Source organism: Vulpes lagopus, chromosome 3 (assembly GCF_018345385.1).
Source record: "Vulpes lagopus strain Blue_001 chromosome 3, ASM1834538v1, whole genome shotgun sequence".
Taxonomy (NCBI): domain Eukaryota; kingdom Metazoa; phylum Chordata; class Mammalia; order Carnivora; family Canidae; genus Vulpes; species Vulpes lagopus.
Genome location: NC_054826.1, coordinates 62033173 through 62052602, shown reverse-complemented (window position 1 = coordinate 62052602; position 19430 = coordinate 62033173). Strand labels below are relative to the sequence as shown.

General features: G+C 39.6%; 1 protein-coding gene and 1 long non-coding RNA gene across 3 annotated transcripts in view; one reads left to right on the top strand and one right to left on the bottom strand.

Annotated features, from left to right (window-relative positions):
• LRMDA (leucine rich melanocyte differentiation associated) overlaps nt 1-19430 on the top strand; it is a 1012499-nt gene that overhangs the window by 748815 nt on the left and 244254 nt on the right. The gene's annotated exons all lie outside the window — the stretch shown is intronic.
• On the bottom strand, nt 9620-16150 carry LOC121488286. Its single transcript, XR_005987016.1, has 3 exons — nt 16021-16150; nt 11735-11974; nt 9620-10459 (listed from the first exon to the last, which is right to left on the bottom strand). It is a non-coding gene; the product is annotated as an uncharacterized LOC121488286 (long non-coding RNA).

Genomic DNA, 19430 nt, shown 5'->3' with positions numbered 1-19430 from the left:
CCAAGTGCCCTTTTCACAGTCCTGAAAATGTCTTTTATGCTCCAAGAGATGCTTCTTTGGTTTCAAGCAGAGGAGATTGTCTCCTAATTTTAAAATGCCTTCCTCACTCAATTTCTTATGCTAATCACAGAGAGGTAGATTGAATCCTTCAGAGAAGGACCTGAATCAAGGTGGGAATCAAATCTAAACAGGACTGAATTTGCAGAAAGTAGGGGTTTGGTTCAGTTTTTGCTTATGGGCTAGAAAGATGGCTATCGCTTCTCTAAACCTTTGGGATTTCTATTTTCTAAAGCTATCCTGGGAGAAGAACATCATTCCAACATCTGCCACAGCTGAAGGCTTTGCGCAGGATAGCGTATCATTAGCTTAAGAACAGAGTGAGCATGTGCAGATGGGCCTATAATTTTTAATATGACATTGGCCATAATTTATCATGTCATACCACCCACTCACAACAGGCCCATCAAATGAAATGCTAAATGCCTTTCTTATCAACAGTTGATGGGAAAATGCTGTTCTGGCATCTTCCTCTAAGGGAAACAGAAACCCAACCATGTTCTTTGCAGCCTAGAGCTCTGTACACAAGATCAGATTTGTTTTCCTCCCCCCAAATTTATAGACATTTACAAGGAAGCACATCCTGTTTTGTATTTAGAGGGGCAATGGAGTGAGAGAGAATTATTTAGTTTCTTTTCCTTGAAATTTGTTCAAGCTGTTTTATGACTTAGAAAAACTCATATATTACTTCCACTTTTATGAGCAGCTTGCTCTTTTCTATTCTCATTTTCTCCACTGACTTTTTGTGGCTGACCCATGTACCAATTATTAGAATTCCTTGGGCAGCGGGTAATTCCTCCACAAAATGGGTATAGTCATAAAATATTGACCCCAAGAAAAAAGGGCCTAATTCTGTGGCCTGGGGGTGAAGTCCATGGATTAGAGTCCTGTTAAGTTAAAGGCTCAGTTTTTACAGTGAGTAACAATACTGGATCCTTCCTTCCCTCTTGGTGGCACCTCTCAATAGTGCAGACTTTCTGCAAAACTTGGATGGCACTCAGTTATCCATGCCCTGGCAGGGTGGTCGGATCAAAGGAGGAATATGCTCTTAGGGCATGAGAGCTGTGTGGATCCTCTCACTGGACCCTAGAGCCAAGAGAAAACTATTTCTCACATTCTAAAGAGATAGAGAATTGAAAGGGAAATCTTGTACTTCTGAAAATTTTAAGAACATGGAAATGCTCCTTCTTTTCAGATACCTGCCTGCATTTGACCCTTTAATAATTTTAATAGGTCACAGTAATGCATTTCTAGATGGGATCAACTAAAATGCATGGAGAATGTGTCCTGGTTAATCTAATTTCCTAGCTAACCTAGGGGAAGCCACGGATCCTTCTTCTTCTTTTGAATTTTTTTAAAATGTAATTAATTTTAATTTTATTTTAAATTTCAATATAGTTAACATGCCACAGATTCTTCTTGATTCAACCCAGTTAAATATGATTTCTGTGACTAGGCTTCTTGGTGCTTAGCCACCTTTCCAGATCCTTGGTCGGGGAGATGGCTGGGTGACGATGCACTGATCCCCAAATACTCCTGACATTACATGAAAGATGCCTGAAAGATGAATGCTGAAAAAAAAAAAATCCATGGCTTGGCCTCTTTTGAAAATTGCATCCCTATTAATTGCCGGGTAGTTGTGAGGATTAAGAGGACATGAAGAGTTATAAAGTCTGGCCCATCGTAAGCTCTCCGTAAATGGTAGTAAATCATGGTTGTTACTACACAAATGCATTTTTACTTTTAAGCAATGACTTTTAGAAAATATTATGGTACTTTTCTAGGCTGACCTTGAAGTTAAAAACGAATACAACTTTGTAAAACCAAGATGTGAATGGGAAAGGAGTACCAATTTCTCGTCTCGGGTAGGTTTCAAATCTCTTACTTGGAAGATTTAAATGTAAGTTTGAAGAAGTAGGACCGAGGTCACGTCTTCCCCTGTTGGACATTCTTTCTGATGAATAAGTATTAAAACTGCTTTGAATTTGGTTTCCCCCTCAGATAAGGATTTATTTTTTCCATACGGTCTTTTCTTTGCACCTGAAGGAGCATTGAGGGTGAAAAATAGAGGCCTGTTTCCTGTTCCTAACTGGAGCCCTCGGAAGGTTGTCAAACCAGAGCAACAACTCTGTGGGATTTATGCCTGGGACCTGTCAAAGGGAAATTATCATAGCGAGCCCTCTCTGCTATCAATCAAAGGGGTATTGGGGATGGCAAGGACAGGCATTTTTCAAATTTCTTTACTGTGCATATTTAGCTTTGTGCCTGGGGGAGGAAGAGCTCCTTTGAACAGTTCTTGCAGATTTCTTTTCCATCAGATGGCAGCTCACAACTACTTAATCTTCCCCAAAGGGCTTCTCTCATTGGCCTGCTGAGAACCCAGCCAGGGACAATCCAGTAGGGACAATCCAGTAGCACATCCCGGGAAGTAAGGCATCCTTTTTAGAGGACACAGGATGTGAGTCTGGTCACTCCGCTGTCGTGCCTTGGAAAGTACGCTGTCTGTTGAAGGCTGTGTGCCCTGGCTTCTGTGGGTATCCCATGGATGGTTGCAGGAACACCCACAGAAGCTGATGCTGCCATCCGACCCTGTGAGCCCGGCCTTCTGTCTTCTGCGGGCATTTCCTGCATTTGTCAAGGCAAAGGTCGGAGGGGAACGGACAAGGAAATGGGTCACCCGTGCGTTCCCATCTGTCAGAGATTCACTTTGTCATGAGAACATTCAGGGAGCATATTTATCTCTCCGGCTACTGGAGGTTAAGGCCAGGCTAACCAAGAGAAGAGAAGAAATCCTGTTTGAAAAGTTTACAAATCCTGCCACGAGGGCTGTAAACAGAGTTCAGCCGGTGGTGGAATGTGTAAAATCCTGCCACACTGATAGGGACCCGACTCCCTGGCAGGAGAAACCCACTCATGTAAACAGAGGGACGGTTGCTGCGAATCGGGTCTGTTTTGGCTTAAAGTCTGAAGAGCACGTTGCCTTCAAAGTGAATTCTTAGGTGTCACTTCCCATAAGTTATAGCAGAAGATTACAAAGCTACTGATATAACATATTAGTGTGATGGACAGAATTATACCCCCAACGCTTCCTGCTCTCCCCGATGACGCACACTAACTTCGCGGCTGTGACAGCTGCCTTGATTTACCACCCGTCCGGGAGGCCAACCGGCAGAGGGAACGTTCACATGGACGCAGGGCCTGAGACTGGCCCAGAGCCTAGTTTATAAAGCTGCCCTGTAATTCACCACAAATGTGTCACCATTAAAAGAGGAAAAAAGGATTGCAGATAATAAATACTCTCTAATTTATTAGCTAACAACAAAGAGATCAGAGCCAGTTGTGATGTGATTGTTTGACATAATATTGTCAAGGAAAAAAAAGCGAAGCTGACCAGAGAGGTAAATTACACATTCAAGCAGATGCATCAACTCTTGGCTTGTCACAAGCGCAGCTAAACAAAACACCAAACAGAGGAGAGAACTGGCAAAGAGCAGAGTCATTTATCTCTGAAAGAGACATATTCAAGAGCGAGTGAAATAAGACATAGTTCTTTTGGACTTGGTCAGAGGCCAGGTTTTAACTGTTATAAATTAAATGTTTTGTATATCGGATTTGGCAATTGCAGTTGCTTTTGTCGTGGTAGGGAGACGTTGGGTTTTTCGGCCTGTCTTAGACTCGTGGTTTGGTCAGCTGGGATGTGTGTCCTTGCAACTAGTTATTGGAGGGCCAGAGCATTCTGGTAATTAGAACAAATATCAGAATGACTTTTGTATATAAAATCAGTGGCTTTAGAAAACGTTTTAATCACTTTTTTGTGTGTGTGTGTGTGATTTCCCCCTTTGCAGTTATTTAGGAATAATAATACAGGACACCAGACGGCAGGGATTCATATTCACTTTAGAGTCAAGGGATCTTAGGGTTGGAAAAAAATGTTTTGTCCCACCTCTCACCCCGGATATGCAGATAGTTGAGTAGTGTTGCCTGGAGGGCTTCCAGGGACGCAGAGCATCTGCTGCGTGTTACTACAATAGAGCTCGGAGTCAACCAGTGCCCGCTGGGCTTTTATTCTTACATAAGCTACTGCCCAGAAAAACTCTCCCGTCCCTTACTTGGGAAGCTGGGTTTTCAGACCTAAATGGTGGCATTTGCTGCCTCTTGTTTTATATGTCCTTGGTTAGAACTTAGATTTCTAGGTTTTATTCAACAAGCGGGATGCAAGGATAGGATACAGTGGCAAGGCTGGATGAAACTCTGTTCTCGCTGGCATTGATTGAAAGAACAGTTTTTTGGTATATGTAGTTGATCTGCTGTAAATTGATTAGAATCTCTTTTTTTTTCTTTCTTACTTTCTTCTTTTTTTAATTTTAATTTATTTCTATTTTTGGCAGAGCAGTATCACGAGAATTTTTGTGAGATGTTTTGTTGGAATCAATGTATTATGTCTATGTTCTCATAGATCTACCTGTTTAATAGCTGTTTTGAAAAGAGAAAGAAAGGAAGGAAGGAGGGAGGGAGGGAGGGAGGAAGGAAGGAAGGAAGGAAGGAAGGAAGGAAGGAAGGAAGGAAGGAAGGAAGTCAGGAAGTCTGGGGAAGAGGCTGATTTGGCCTGGGTCATCCTAGGTGAAAAGTCAGTGGCTCTTAGGAGTTGTTACTGTCTTTTCGAAGTGCTCACATATCCTACATTTAATATGATCTTTTATATTTTTGCTGGGAATCTAACTGTCCCCTTCCTCCTGAAAAAAAGAGATTTGTCTGAATCTGCTTCCCTCCACACCCCCCCCACCTTGAGTTTTGGAACGTTATAAAGATTTCCACGATCAGATCTATAAGAATTTTTTTGTTGTTGTTATAAAATAAAATACTTTTTTGTCTGGGTCTAGAGATGTAGCTTTTTATGCTTCTCATAAGCTCTTTAAGGGCTTCCTTCTTTTCTTTATCTCTGTTTTCTTTTTTATATCTTCACTCATATTTCCAACTTATAATTTCATGATGGAGAAAATAACAACAAAACAAGACCTTATTAATTGTGCCTTCTCTCTGGCATTTGAGGTTCCTTTTTTTTCTTTCTTCTTTTGTTTTTTTAGTCTGCTTTCCCAAGAGTAGACTTGTTTTCTTCCTTTGAGCATTGCTTTTTAAAGTGACTTCTTAAAATCTGAGTTCATCAGAATGTCTCCCATGTAGTCATATTGTTTTGATTTCTTTGGCTGTGTCCTCATTCTCCCTGCTTGTCCAACCTTCTTTGTTGTCAATTTTCATTAATTATATACCCAGAAATTTATTTTTAGTGACATCCTTCCTTCTCTAGTTTCATGCCCTATTAGAGTCAATATGGAAATACTATTTTTATTTTCTCTGATAAATAAAAGGTGCTCATTAAATCAAGGGTATTTTTATGTTTATGTCCTCAAATTTCTTTGTCATTAACTTCAGTTAGGCATGGTCACTTTCTCTGAGGGATCTCATATCTTCCATACTACCAGTCTTTGTATTTTGTATGTTTGATCCTTACAGCATTTGTTATGCTCTATAAGCTATCTTTTGTAATGTTATTACGTTTTTAGTATGCTCACTAAATGAATTCCTGTTTCATTTTCCTGGTTTCCAAAGAAGACTTCCCTGTCTCTCCTGACCTGCTCTTCTCTTTCCTTTCCATTAGAAATACTTTTCTTTTGAACAAGGTGTACTCTAGTATTGTCACATTCTGGGCATGCATGGTCACCTGCCATCGTGAATTTATTTCAAGTTCATTTTATTTTAGGAAGTTACAACCTTTTTCAGTAGGAACAGTGTACTTCTATCGTGTCAACACCTCTCTTTGGAAACTTTCTGGGACCTCTTGCATCTGGGATATGGCCATAAACCCTTAGATAGGCTTCCTAGGTCCTCTTAACTTTGCCTTCCATGGACCTTTTCAGCCTTACCGTCTAGGAGCTTCTCCCTCAGACCTTTTCTAGCCATTTTAATTAGAGGGCAAACACCAAAAAGGTCATTAAAATACCATGTCTTTCAATTGCTTTTTGTTTTTTCTCTATGAATAATAAAATAATTTGTGCAAAATGAACTTTTGAAATCTTACGACATACATTCCAGGGCCAACCCAATGTAAAAGTGACTCCTAATTAATACTACCAAAGGTGGCAACTTCAGCTGTTCTTTAAATCAACAGGGATTTACAAGAGAGAGCTTGGCTCTTACAGTACTGTTTTGTATCTGTTGGCAATAATACCTAGAATTTCAGAAGCATCCCTTCAGAGAGAAGACTTCAGGCCCCTGAGGATACTAGGAGCCTATAGTCACCCATCTCAGCATTGAGTACCTAAAATATGCTGATATTTCTACACATTGCTACGCATCACTCTCATTATTCTATCTGCAACCATTGCCAGGAGAGATAAAAAGCAAGCAAGATTTCACATTAGACTGAGTTAGGAAAGTACATCTCTTCTCAACCAAGAAGATGGAGTATGAACCAGATCACATGGCCCAGTGGATGGGACTGGTGGGGAAAAGGATAGGGCATACAGTAGCTTGAAGGCAGCATCAGGCAAAATAGATTTAAATCATTTTGAAAGAAATAAATCCTAACACTGGATACATTGTGCCAAAAGAAATGAAGCTCAGAAAAGAATTGATTAGGAAGTATACCAAACAGAATAAAATGTAGCAGAAAGGCGCATATTGGAGGGAATAAAATATGTTTCAGTTTGAAGGGTATTGGATTTACTAAGATACAACTGACCAGCTATAAAGCAAATGAATAAAATATGTAGTCAAGTCAGATGTACAGTCAATGAGAATAGGTTAATATAGATCAATGGCATCATGTGATCAGTTACATCTTTACAGTTGTATTTTGTATTACTCATTGCATTATTTCTTTAGATCTTCCAAGAAAAGCTGGAGTTTTACATGATTCCTGATAGAGGAAATTCACCCTAAAGTGGGTATTTGATTAATTGGAAATTAATTAGATATGGGATATTGTTTGTTGGTTTATCTTGGTCCAGGAACCTTAACGATTTTCTGGAATTAGGAAGGGATTTTACTATAAACTGAAACACAGTATCACGGTGCAAGCTTTTTAATTACTTTTTCTTCCAATGAAATGTTAGTTCTATCTCATCACAGTGCCGAAAGGCTCAGAGCCATCAATTATCTTAATTTCTCTTCCTAGAAAATTTGGAAATTTTAGGTCAATATTGAAATCATTAGGTCTGTCCCTGGCAATTTCCTCCTGCATGCAAGCATACTCATTCAATACTTCTGGTTTATTTCAGTCAGGGTCCTTTGTAGAATTTCTATTTTTATGTATAGTTCTCAACATTAATAACATTTATTAACAGTGCTCTTTGCAGTGCAGTATGAAGGGTAGGGCAGTGAGTGTTGTTTTTAGAGTTTTTAAAACAAAAACAAAACCAACTAAAACTTAGTCTGTACTTTGTTATCACCATATGCTGGCAATCTGAGCAAATTAAAGTGATAAAATACTCCTTTCTGGGAAAAAAATTAAAAAATACTTTTTCAGTGCAACTTCTAAATAATTCCTGTGAGTTCTGTTATATTTTAATAATCAATACATACACTTTAAGTTAATACACTTAAAAAATGATCTTTTACTACATATTGTATTCTAGTTGGAGAACTCCTAGCTACACAGGTAGCCCCAGTATCTGTGAACTCAGCTACACATATTTGAGAGCAAATTCGTAGTGGTTTGGTATCATTGGAGATTATTTTGGGTGGTCATTATCTTCAAAACCCTAGTAGTACATTTTCCTGCATTTAAACAATGGTTTTGAAATCGACAGTCATAGTTCAATGATTGAAAGTTAAAGAAACAGGTCTTGAAGTATTTCAATTTTGTAATTCTCTGAGACCATTTGGAGCATCTGTATGTATTTAACATTGAAAACACTAAAACATAGGGCAAACCATGAGGTGTACTATTTTACTTTGTTCATTCATGAAATTTTTAAAAGTATTTGAATTATATTTTTAAAATTATAATTTTTTTCTTTTGAATTATATTTTTAAAATTATAATTTTTTTCTTTTGAATTATTATTTATTTTAAGACCAAAAAAACAAAGTAAGAAGATTATTATTGATTATTGTGGGATTATAACTGAATTTTTTTTTTTTTATATTAAGAGAAAGGATGTTAACCGTGATCTGCTCTGGATGTCAAATATGCTATGTGTGGCACTAAGTACTTGTATTTTTTTGGTTATAAATGATAAAAACTCAGTTCCAATAGCAGAAGGAAAAAAATATGTAATTTAATGTTCTATTAATTCAGTTTTGCTTTGTAATAAACCAACATAAAACTGAATGGCTTAAAATGAAAGTAATTTATAGATCACAGTCCTTGGGTTGGCTAGAGGTTATTTCTGGGCTGCCTTTGCCAGGGTGGATAGCCTCACTGTCTAGAGCATCAGCTTGATGGTTGGAATAGCTCTCCATGTGGTTTTCTTCTAGGAAGCTAGCTAGCCTGGGCTTCTTTGTTAGTGGCCGAAAGGTTCCCCTAATAGGAGAGTACAACTGCACTGCTCAAGCATCTTCAAGCATTTACTTAGATTACATTTGTTTTTAACTCATTTTCTAAACAAGTTGCATGGCCAAACTTATATTCTAGGGTGAAGAAATAGATTCTACCTCTTGGAGGAGTGGTAGGGTTATTTTGTAGAGTATATATAGGGATAAAAGGAATTATTGTAGTCATTTGTATGAATTGTCTACTACGTACCTGCAGGATTATAGTAAGTTCAGGTTCAGATAGCTTTATCAGTAATTTCTCTCTCTCTATCTCATTTCTGCTTCCCTATGTAGTTCGGCAAGGTCTTCTGGTTTGTTTTTAACAAGTTTTGGTAAGATAGCCAATATCAGCTAAAGGATTAATCTGGCAAATTAGCTACCTCCTTCAAAAGAAAGCTCTTTCCCAGTGGTTCAAACAAAATTGCAAGATTGACTTTCATTGGCTGAATTTGAGTTGTATTCCAATCCATGAACCAATTACCAGGATCTGGCCCATATCTTGTACCAGGAGATGGGGTCAGTTCCATCTGAACCACATGAATTGTAAGATAAGAAGTATTGGTTCTCCAAAGAAAACCATTACCAGTTGTCACCAGGAGAAGAATGAATGAATGCTGTCCAGTCAAAACCGGGAGCCTTTGAGTACATTGATGTGCTTAAGTCACAGCTTCAAGGAGAAAATTAGATTTTGGCTTGCCTCCTTAGGTTTATTGTGGTTGTTTGAACTTGCTTCTCATAAGCCTTGAAAAAACAACACAAATACTTTCTATAATAGGCCTATAAGGTGAGCTGTAAATATTTGTGTTGCATATTTTTTCAAAGTCGTGTGTTACAAATATTTTTATTATTTATTTATTTATTTATTTATTTTCATTTTTTAAAGATTTTATTTATTCATGAGAGACAGAGAGAGAGAGAGAGAGAGAGAGAGAGAGAGAGAGAGACAGAGGGAGAAGCAGGCTCCATGCAGGTTGCCTGATGTGGAACTCAATCCCAGGTCTCCAGGATCAGGCCCTGGGCTGAAGGTGGCGCTAAACCGCTGAGCCACCCAGGCTGCCCTACAAATATTTTTATAAGAAATTTACAAAGGCAGATAGCATCTTTGTATGATGAACCCATCATGTAAATGTACTGATGTGCCACCTGAGAACGATTACTGAACTATGACCAAAGAGAAGCAAAAACAAACAAAACAAAACAAAAATCCCCAGAAATTTAGGATAACATTTGAGCAGTGTACATAGATTTACAGAGTTGTTGGGGATGACAAATTTTGGAGAACACAAATTTTGGCTGTAGAATTAGAAAGTGAACTCCAGATGCCTGCCTCTTAGAGTCAGGAATTGCTTGGGTTCTCAGTGATGGAAATCCCCATCACCAGGATTCACTTAAGCCAGCCTCATGCTCCCAAAGAGCTCCACTCCTGCTAGCAGCTTCTCATTGATGTGCTTTATCATTTGTGGGTGATTCTCAGTGAAGGAGGCTGAGTGGGGTGATGGAAAGCACACTTACCAGTATTCAGAGTTAGGTTCTGGCTCTGCCACAGAGTGGAGTTGATAAATCCTTTCCCTTTACTGGGCCTCAGTTTCATTATCTATCAAGTGCATGATTCGAGCAACTGATCTCAACGAACTCTTCTGGCACATATGTGATTTTGGCCCCTACACCTTCCCTGAATGGTCCTTGGTCATTCCTTTGCTCTGTGTGACTTATTTAGCCCTTGGCCAGGGGCTGTGCACTGACCTCTTCTTTGTGGATTGTTTCCCAGGCTTCCAAATCCAAGACTTTCGGTCCTTTAATTCTGCTGGTCCTCAGTTCTCCCTCCAAGGTGAATCTCCTTGACAAGTTGATGCTTTCCAACAAGTTTACTGGAAGAAATAGTGTCAGCCAGTGAGATTTGAGACCCTTCCTTGGCAAAGCTGGCCCTGCCGTGTGCCTTACTTCACCTGGGACACTCTTGCTGCCATTTGTCCTTCCCTAAATCCTTGAAACCCATTCCATCATCTCTACAGAATATACAAATGTGACCTAACGAAATCCCTCATAAAAAAGTAGCATCATTTTTGTGGAGTTTTATGAAATATGTTACTGTTAACATTTTGGGAAGTCTTCTTTGTGGCCATTTCTCAACTCCTTTTCAGAACTGGAAAAAAAAAAAAAAACACCAAAAACCTCACATGTGATTCCTTTGAAGGGTGCCTTTTAAACTTTGAATGGCTGATCTTGACTAAGGAGTATACCTCTGAGGTCATCTTTCCCTCTCTATGAAGTTGATTTCAAGGCAAGCTCATTTCTAATGAATGTTTCAATTTGTTTTATTATAATCTGGGACTCAAAAAGGAACTTCCAAAAGAAGTAGTTTTTCATGGCCCTTGATTTATCTTGGTCTTTCTCCTTTTTATGCTTTTGCAAAGAATCGTTTAAAAGTATCATGGAATTCAAAGAAAAAACAGAATGAAAACCCTCCAGTTTGAGAAACGGAGTTGATCCGTTGCTTAAATTCAGGACTGCTTCTGCTGAGGCATTGTTTCCCCAGGTTCATGTAATGGTTACTTTATCTTTTTGCCTTTTAGGCATCAATAACGCATTCTTTCATAACACATTGCTCAAGTTTCCATGTAACTTGTCTCACATAGGGGCAGGGTTTTCACCTCTACTAGACTGTAATCCCAGGCAGCAACTGTGCCTTGTGGATTCCTGAATACCCTGCACCCAGCATGGCACCTGCTAGGTGGTACACACTTGCTGTGGGCTACATGGCGATTGTGTGCTCAAGTAGAAGAATAACACATAGGGCATAAGTGTCCAAAGAGGGAGGTAGGTGGATTTCGGTAACATGTGACCCTGAGATAGTTAACATTGTAAACTCAGAGGCCCTTCTTTGTTATAGTGGCAAAACCACTATGGACTCTGATGCCTCCCACAGGTTTAAAAAGAATGGAAAGCTCTCTGGGGCCATCTCAGATTCATCTCTCATCATAATGATGGATATGCTGTCATCATAACTCACTGGCAGGTCATCTTGCAAGGGCTGAACTTCTTACCACCATTTGGACGGGGCCAGTTTACTCTAAAGGAAATCTGAGAATTTGATTCATTCATCCTTTGTTACCCTTTTAGCAGTGATGTGGATGTACATTTACCTTGAATGCTGGAGGGAAGCCTGTTGAAATGTGTTTTTCATTTACAGGTGGGATGGTCATTTTAGTTGGAGGAATGTAGCTATAAAGATTTGAATCAACTTGGTTGCTTCTCCTGATGTCATCCTGGGTGGCAATTCAGCACTTCAGATGCTTCAATTGCAGAAGCTGTGCCCCATCAGAGCGAGGTGTAGATTCTTGTTCCTTATATCTGGTCTGTTTTTGTTCTTTGGGAGAGGAGTCCTGTGAGTAATGAAGAGAAAGGGATACAGTGAAAAAACATAAAACTTATTTTCAAGACATGTTTCAGATATGGAAAGGAAAATTAATGGGACACTGTAATAATATGGGAAATGGTGAGAGATAAGAATCATGCCCCACACCTAACCTTTTGGACTCATCCTTCCCAATTTCTGTGTGCAGTTCGGTAAATTAAATAAGCTTTCCTTGGCCCTGAACAGTCTGTGACAGCATAACCCTTCATTGTAGTATCACAGACAGACATTCAACTTCCAAGACAGGAAACTGACACCTTTCAAAAGTGAAGGAACCTGTGGCAATTTTAAACATTCCAACCATATTAATTCCAGTGACAGTTATCCTTTAAGTCACTTGAAATGGATTCCCCCTTTGCAAACTTTCAAAATTTATATTTGATCCTCATGACCTCTGGGACCTGCAGAGAGGTGAGTGTGTGTGTGAGTGTGTGTGTTTATGTGTAGTAGGAAGCAGAAGTGGGGAAATTGCTGATCCTGTCCTATTTATGTCTTTCCTCACCCTTAGCTCTTCCCTGTACTTTATTCATGTTTCTGTGGAGAAATCTCCCAGTTCCAAAAGAAAGGTTGAGTAGTGAGGAGTTCTTTATTTGAGGGCAATACTTTTATAATTGTTCTTCCATCTATCAGGCTTCAAAGAAAAGGACTTCCAAAATCAATCTTGGGCTCTGATTTCGTCAAGCATCATTAACCCCTGATTAACAAAATTGCTTCCCCTCACTGTGCCAGCGTCTGCTTCCTCTATCCTGGGAGCACTCCCAGGGTGCAAGCTCTTCTCCAACTGTAGGTCCATTCCCAGAAAGTACTTCTCACTTTCTACATGGGAAGGAGCTTTGAATGTCTATAGTGAACACATAGAAGGGCTCCTGTGGAGCCTTGTGTTTGTACTTAAAAGCAGATTATGGGGGGGAGGTCAGAGGACACCCATCAGGCTCTTTTGGGCTCAAGGTGACTGGACATTGATCACTGTGAGTAAAGGGTCACATCTTCAGCTTTACATGTGTGCTGGTTTGATGTTATTATTAGTTCATTCACACGTTAGAGGTGACTTCATCAGTTCATCCAGAACCTGACTTACAAACAGGAAGACTGATGTGTTATTTGCTTTTGAGTGAGGGATGGATGGTGGACAGGGAGCTACCAGATTGTTCACATCTGTTTTCTAAGGTCCCCTTTTTCTGGTATCAGTGTAATTTGTAAAGTACATTAATCATCTGCAAGATTTCTAAGTGAGCAAGGATGGAGGCAGAGTTGTTAAGGTTATAGGTCAGACTGCCTAGGTTTTGAATCCTGGAACTGACCTTGAATCCCTGTGTGATTTCAGGTCACTGGTTACCTTCTTTAAGCTTTGGTTAACTGATCTGGAAAATGTGATACTTTATTGAAAAGATTCAATAAAGATAATCAAAAAGTATCAAAATGCTTGGCACATAGTAGGTGTTCAACAAATGTTAATACTTGTATTAGAAGTAGTAATTGTCTTTTTTTTTAGTAATTGTCTTTTAAAACAAAGGTAATTAGTTGGGTTTTTCTTTAAAAGATCTTATTTATTTGAGAGTATAGGAGCATGAGTTGGCTGGGGGGTGGGGGGTGTGGAGCAGAGAGAGAGGGAGAAGCAGATCCCCCACTGAGCAAGGATCCCAATATGGGGCTCAATTCCAGGACCCCAGAATCATGGCCTGAGCTGAAGGTAGTTGCTGAGCCTCCCAGACACTCCAGTAATTGGATGTTTTGTTCAGGGTATTTCATCCTATAATGATAGAATCTAGAGACTTATATTTGCTTCTTCATGGGGTACTTCTTTCAGGGACAGGATTACCTGGTCCTTGCTAGAGGCACACTAACAATTTTTTATTCACCAGCAATTCTTTCTCTAGATTTTATGTTATTTTGTCTGTGTTTGTAAGTATGTATATGCCATTTCCTGGACATTTGCTATCTGCCAGTAATATTGCGCTCTTTATCATGTTACCTAAGTTAGTTTTCATACTACCTGCTTGAGGAAATATACATTATTTCCATTTTCCTTATTAAGAAACCAGGGTACAGGAAAATTAAAATTAGTAGAGGGTAAAGCTGCTTAGCTGTTTATTAAATTCCATATTTACGAACTAGTCTACACTATGCCCTCACTTATAACTTGGTATATTGGACCTTGAAATAGTAACATCTATTTGGTACAATGTGATTATTCACTTTCTATTTGGTACAATGTGACATTTTTTATAAGTTTTGGGAAATACCCTAGTAACTTTTTATAAAGTGAGTGGATGACCATCACCATGACTTGATTTTTCAAACCCAATGCATTAGAATTTCAAAACCAGAGCTATTATAAGAGATTAATTTATTTTGATTCCAGAGAACATTCCATCTCTGGGTAATGATCCAAATGAATATAGTCTGGAAGTTCCCAGGTAGCTCCTCACTGATACAGGAGGGACACATCATCAAAGTTTTGGTAAGTTCAAATTTTAACTAACCTCTCTCAGATGAATCCAAGATGGTCACACCTCCTTCTTTAGGGATGAATCAGGGACTTGATGAAACACATGATTTGATATAGAAAGACATCCCATAATGAATAAGCATCTTCATAGCTCACTATTTACAATCTCCTCTCTCTAGGTTAAGAATGCTCTTAATTTCATCAGCATGATAGTCTACTTTTTCCAACATCTTCATTGAGATACGATACACATGACATAATTTCACCCATTTAAAGTATACAAGTCAGTTGTTTCTGTTTTATCTGCTTATTAATTTTTGAAATTATAAAACATAGTAACATGAAATTCGCCATTTTAAGCTATTTTTAAGTGTACAATTTAGTGACATCAGGCACATTCACAGCATTGATGAACAACTATCAACACTATTTTGAAAACTTTTTCATCACCCCAACAGAAGCTCTCTATTAAGCAGTGACTCCCCATTCTCCCTGCCCTGAGCACCTGGTAACCTCTATTTTGCTTTATATCTCTATGAATTTTCCTATTGAAGATACCTCATTGAGTGGAATCATACAGTATTTGTCTTTTCACATCCAGATGGTTTTATTAGCATCGTGTTTTTAAGGCTCATCTATGTCATACCATGTGTTAGACTTTCATTCCTCTGAATGGCTGAATAATATTCCACCATGTACATAATATTCTTGAGCATATGTGTTCCATCTGTGGATGTTGCTCTTGTGAGTGAAATAATCCGTTTGGTGTCAAATGTTTCATATGACACAATCAACTTGGAAAACCTGTTGAGGATATTTCTAGAATGGTACCTCCCAATCTATGGTCCCCAGAACCGTTGTTTACTTCATGTTTTTCTTTAGGTCAGTTCCCTTTTTTTCATGTTACTTTGGGTACTTATTATATCTTGTCCTAAGTAATGTCCATGAAGTTCATTGACACAAATACTGTTTATTACTATTGAAATGACTTACACGTATTTGACTATATGGCTCCTAAAGTATCTTCTTTACCTCAGCCAAGAATATGAAGTACAACACTTCCCTAACCACCAAACCTGGAGAGTGGGCTTTTATGTGAGCACTAGTATAAATGTGGAACACCTCCCTCCCCATGAAATATGAAATGTGATAGCCCAGAGTCTGGACCAGAAGTTAATTAGAAGTTTCAGGTTCTGAGCCAAAATTGCCTTTAATCACCTCTGTGATCTTGAGATAGTCCCCCATGTCTTAGTTTGCTCTCTGCCTTAAGAAGGTTGGGATAGATCATCGTCTCCTTCCCTCCTGCTCCCTTATTTTTGAGTTCTCTGCTTCTTTCTTCTCTTTTGTTCAGGAATGTGACAGGGTTAGCACATGCTGTTATACTTCTATTCCATGGGGTTGTACCAAAGGGATTTTCATTTCTTGGGCTTTGCAGTATTTCCACTCACTCCCCTTTGCTTCCCCTCACCCTCATTATGTCAGATCAAACTCAATCTGATGTAACTCTTAATGATTTCATTTTAAAGGAGGACATTAGGAGGGCCTGCATCAAGGACATTACTTACCTTCATTTAGAACTGTGGGCATCTGCACGATGTCCATTTCTAGCGGTGATAAAATGGCAGTAAATCAGAAAAAAATGCCATGTTCCCTAGAGCTCTGGGAATGAGCCTTGGAGCATTCTGCTTACAGGGATGTCAGCCTGTTGGTGAATAAATCAGATCTGTCCTTAGACCCCATTGCATCAGGGAGATCTCTGACATTGTGGGATGGGCTTGATTAGTCAGTCAGCCTCTCTCCCCGCCACCATGGGAGGTGGGGAGTATATTCAGCTTGTTTTCTCTTAGTATGTTTAGTGAGCTCATTGCCCCCATAGGTTTTATTGCCAGCTACAGCTTAGCCCTTGTCAGAGAGATTTTTATATGAACCCTGTGTGACTTCTGACTTCAGAAGGGCCCTGGATTTACATTTTTGCATTCCAAAGTCAGGAATATAAATGACTAATGGAACACTAGGCCACCGAATATTTATATATCTATTTTGAAATTTACATTTCTCCCCTTCTTATGATGGGGTTTGCTGCTCCTGGGGTCATAGTTGATGGGCCAGTAGCATCAGTGGTGACATAAAGCAATCATCAGAGAGAGTGCTTCCTAGCCTGGGTGGCACACTGTGATGTGCTGCAGGTTATTATGCTGGCAATTCAGCAGTAACTGAACCCCCCTCCCTCCCCTTGGCCCTCTCCCCGCTTCCCTTTTATGATGTCCAATAAATTTTACATGCTCCAATTTGCCTCATCCACCAACCTAATACCGTTTGAATTAAGAGTCTCTTCCATAGCTTTCAACAATGCAAACTTTGCTTTCTCCAACCAAATTATTCATAAGGGCCACTCATGAGTATGCCAGAAAGGGGGCAGAGCTATGCAGATATGGACAGTGCAAATTTACTGGTCTATCCAGAAGATGAGGTTGCTCAGCTGTTGAACTTGTCAACTACATAATATACTGAGATGGAAGGGAACATGTGTAGATATCTTGGACGAATAGACTGTTAGATTAGGACTTTTTTAAAAAGTGATGCATATCCCTTATGCTTCCCTGGTTCCTGATACTTTTCATGGTGTATGGCAAGGATTAATTAGAGCAGGAACAACAACAGCAGCAACATTTCTTAAGCTTTTACTACAAGTTGAATTATTCTAAGCCCTTTGCATACATTAAAAAAAATTCTAGCCACGTGATATTGGTCCTTTTTGTAAACCCACTTATAGAGGTAGAAACTGAGGTGCAGACAGGTTAATAAATTGCTCATGGTTGCACAGCCAGTAAGCAACAGAGCTCGGGCTAGATGTCATTATCTGATGTGGGCTCTGAACACTATCCAATACTGCCATGTGGAATGGGCCAGAAGGAGTAGCCTTGAGGTGGATGTTGACTTCCCATGCTCTCAGTCTGCTACCCATTATTATTTTTTTCTGCCCATATTTACAGAGCATCTACTATATGTAGGCCCTGTCCCAGACACTGGGGATATAATAGTGAAGAGGGAAAACACTCTCTGCTTTTATAAAGTTAATATATTAATAGGTACAGTCAGGCAGCAAACATGCAAACAAATAAACCATATACTTTGTAACAGAAAATGCATTCCTGTGATGCAATGGAAGGCATCCCAATAGGAAGAGGGGCTCTGTTAGCTAGGATGGTCAGAAGAGGCCTTGTTGAGGAAGCTTGAGGGAGGGCCATCATCCCATCCTGAGGAATGGACATTTAAGCTGAGGCCTACACAATGAAAATAAATTTGGGGGTAGCATAGATTCCAGGTAGAGGAAAGGCAGGTGCAGAGACACAAGGCAGGAATGAGTGTCTTGTATGAGAAAGCCAGGAAGGAAGCCCAGGGTGGCAGAAGCATTATTCTGCAGGGAGAGAGGGTATCTTAGGAAGTCAGGAGATTGTCAGGGCTCAGATCGTACAGACCAGGGCAAGGAGTGTGGACACTGTGGTGTTTTCAGTATCTCTGAATCAATATTTTACTGCCTACAGCTTTTTTTTTTTTTTTAATGGCCTGTCCTCTTTTCCTTTTGCTGTGACTCGAGCCTTACCTCATAATGGGCATTTGAATCCTCTCTGTGATGCAACTCAATGCTTCTCCCTGGGCACCTTGCTTTGTTCCAGTTCAGAGCAGCATTAAAAAAGAACAGAGGAAGTCTCCAGCCAAGAATGGCTCAGGAAGGACTGCAGGTTGCAATCTAAAAGCTCTAATGAAATCAATGCCATTGCACATCCTGTCCACAAAACTGAGGGGACAGTTGCATGCTCTTTATGGACGCCATGATATACACTTAAGAGTTGTGTGAGCTCACAGAAGCAATTAACTTGCCCTGTTAATCAGTGGTAAGGCATCCATCAATAATAATTATTATTTTTATTGATTTGATAAGTGCAGTAGAAATAATCACAAAGAAAGAGTAACTGTCTCCCTCCCCCCCCCCCCCCGCCATGTCCTTTGTCCAAATGCTAAACACTGGGCTATCCAGGCCAAGTCAAGAGTGACTTCTTGAATGATCTCTCTGGAGATCTACATGTAACCAAGAGTTCCTGCCTTATAAAAATCCCCATGTTGAAATAGAAGTTTTGAACTTTCCAGTTCTTTGCTTGATGGCAAAGTAATGCTCCCAATGTCAGTGATTAAATAACTAGTTTCTCCTTTAGCCTTATTGATCTTCTGTATCCTTTTCCTATTGATCAGCCTGTGATCTCACTTTGGCCAGGATTATAGGTTCAGTTGACACAAAATAGGACCTGACCATTGCTTAGTGTTGGATGCATACACAATCACATGGATATTGGACAATCTAAAGGAAGACCTAAGTGAAGTCAGCAGAACTTTGGGAAGTAATTTTGCCCCAGGACTATAATTATTTTTGCCTGATTAATTCCATAAGTGCATGTCCAAAGGAGAACCACAGCTTGAAGTATACAAAATAGGGGTTTAATCTTGGGGAGCAGAAGAGTGAACCTTGATTCAGAGTGAAAGAAGGGACCCCTAACTTACATGTGGCCTCCCTTTGGAGTCATCCAGTAAGAAAAACTAAAATGCTTAGAGGCTCCATCCATCCCTCTTTTCCATCTCAGCCTGAGGGACCCGTGAAGGAACAGGGAGGGACCGTTGGTCTTCTTTTATACCCCTCTGAGAAGATAGCATATCATTACTACCTAACTTCACTTGAGATAATAGTCTTAGGAATCCTGTATAATAATCACAGGGCCTCCCTGCCTCTAGGATTTTTGTTCAAGAAGGTTTGGCCAGGGGAAAAGGATCACAATATGTCCACTAGCTTTTAATCCTCAAGCAGTGGAAGACGAGCACCTTCATGCCAGGGTGGGACTTGTATGAGATATAGCTCTCACCAGTATCATTCAGGGTTACTTTGTTTACAAATTTCTATGGCTTTTCATGGAATCTGGAAACT